Source organism: Lepidochelys kempii, chromosome 1, assembly GCF_965140285.1.
Source record: "Lepidochelys kempii isolate rLepKem1 chromosome 1, rLepKem1.hap1, whole genome shotgun sequence".
Lineage (NCBI taxonomy): Eukaryota > Metazoa > Chordata > Testudines > Cheloniidae > Lepidochelys > Lepidochelys kempii.
This window is the reverse complement of record NC_136380.1, coordinates 281470116-281472743: the sequence shown is the minus strand read 5'-3', so window position 1 is coordinate 281472743 and position 2628 is coordinate 281470116.

Here is a 2628-nt window from a genome sequence, read left to right as displayed (position 1 = left end):
GAGGGGGTGGGATTTGAGAATCAAGCCTTTTACTTTGGGAAATACAGAAATGTAGTATTCATCTAAGATGAATGCTTTAAGGGATTCTAATGTTAAAGTTCAGATGAGTTCATTAAGAGTATGGTTTGCAGGATGCATAAATAACTGGGAATGGTTTAGCATGATGTTAACCCTAACCTTCAACTACCTGAAGGGGGGTTCCAAAAAGGATGGAGCTAGGCTGTTCTCAGTGGTGGCAGATGACAGAACAAGAAGCAATGGTTTCAAGTTGCAGTGGGGAAGGTCTAGGTTGGATATAAGGAAACACTATTTCACTAGGAGGGTGGTGAAGCACTGGAATGGGTTACCGAGGGAGGTGGTGGAATCTCCATCCTTAGAGCTTTTTTAAGGCCCGGCTTGACAAAGCCCTGGCTGGGATAATTTAATTTGTGTTGGTCCTGCTTTGAACAGGGGGTTGGACTAGATGACCTCCTGAGATCCCTTCCAACCCTAATATTCTATAATTCTATGATCAGATTAACTGAGATCCTTTAGGATCCCAAATGTATTTCTGCTTATCATGTTTCAGTTGGTGAGGGTATTATGGAATATTTAACTCCAGTTATTGGTATCTCACAAATGATACTACAGTTTTCCCTTGACAGCCATAGAAGTGGTAGTCATAGAAATAACATTACTGCATTGACCAATCAGCTATCTAAGTAACCTTTTTGTTTATTATGGGTGGTGCTACCAGCCCCACCTATTATTAAGGTTGTCACACACTTCCCATTATAAAAAGCTGTTTTAACTGTTGTTTTTAACTTTGCCAAACTTTAACCAGTCAAAATGAATTTTTCCATGCCGGGTGTCTGCCTCAGGCTGATTTCTTTTCTGAACATATCAGCCAAATGGTTCAGCCATTTACAAGAACAGAGGTAGGAATAAACACATTGTTTTGCCCACGTTAAAAAATTCTGGAAACCTTTTATTTGAAAAGCTCTAGTACCCTCATACTTTGGCGCAGGGACTTGGAATCTGGCAGGGGGTGACTTTCGCCATCCCTGTGAAAATCTGTCAAAATTTGGCCAAATTATAAAGCCGTTGAAAAATTGTCATTTGCACATAATCAGTGGTGACTTCTTTGCCTTTAACAGCTAAAATCTCTGAAGATTCTGTCCCCACTAAGCTTGCTCAAGTCTTTCAGTTACTAGTCATAACCAGACTGCTCATGTGCATACGCTCTACAGAGCGACTGAGCTGCTACATGTAACAGGAACTCACATGTGCCATCCCCACAGAGCAAGTGAGCAGGCTCCATCTCCTCACAGCTCCTACATGTGAATAGTCTGTGCATATGCTATCCCCACAGAGTGATGAAGCATACTCCAAGTCAGGGCCACCAGGGCTCAGAAGGACTTTCTCTGTAATGGCTGTTCCAGGCTGGAGTGGGCCAGGCACTGAGAGCAGGGAGCCTGTCACCTCTATGTTCTCACTGACCCTCCCTCTGCTGGCACCCAGGCAGCATGGAACCAGAAGCCATCTGATTTAAAACGTGAACCAGGGTGTAGTGAAAGAAGTACATATGGACAAGCATCAATAAGTTTGGGAGTAGGACAGGGAGAGAATCTTGGACTTGCTGGGCAAGAAGACTAAGTCACAACCAGGAGGAAGAGAGAAGGCTGGGAATGGTCAGATGGGAGGCTGGGACTTGGATAGGGAGGGACAGATTGGGACTGGGAGCTAGTAAGAATCATAGAATATCAGGGTTGGAAGGGACCTCCAGATCATTAACGAAGATAGTGAACAAAACCGGCCCCAGGACCAACCCTTAGCGCACTCCGCTTGATACTGGCTGCCAACTAGACATGGAGCCATTGATCACTACCCGTTGAGCCCGATGATCTAGCCAATTTTCTATCCACCTTATAGTCCATTCATCCAGCTCATACTTTAACTTGCTGGCAAGAATACCGTGGGAGACCGTGCCAAAAGCTTTGCTAAAGTCAAGGAATAACATGTCCAATGCTTTTCCCTCATCCACAGAGCCAGTTATCTCATCATAGAAGGCAATTAGGTTAATCAGGCATGACTTACCCTTGATGAATCCATGCTGACTGTTCCTGATCACTTTCCTCTCCTCAAAGTGCTTCAAAATTGATTCCTTGAGGACCTGCTCCATGATTTTTCCAGGGACTGAGGTGAGGCTGACTGGCCTGTAGTTCCCCGGGTCCTCCTCCTTCCCTTTTTAGAAGATGGGCACTACATTAGCCTTTTTCCAGTCATCCGGGACTTCCCCCAGTTGGGAAATGTGTGCGTGGGGGACTTTGGCCAGTTGGCTGGGGTGATGAAGAACATAAAATTTTGGTCACGGCACTTCACCCACAATATCAAGGACAGTTGCAGACCACAAGTGTATGAAACCATAAGAGACCTTTTTAGAAGATTTTTGATAAAACGGATTTTTCTGGTTGCTGCTACTTTTATTTGGCAGAGTCTCAACAGGGTGGTCCATACTTGCAGCTATAACATTGTGAAAATCTTCCAGTCCACTAGAGACCTGAGGTAATAGAGACGCTGAACTGCTTCTCAGTCTTGATCCCTTGGCTTCAGTGGTAGTATGGGAAAACCCATGGAAAGCATGCTACA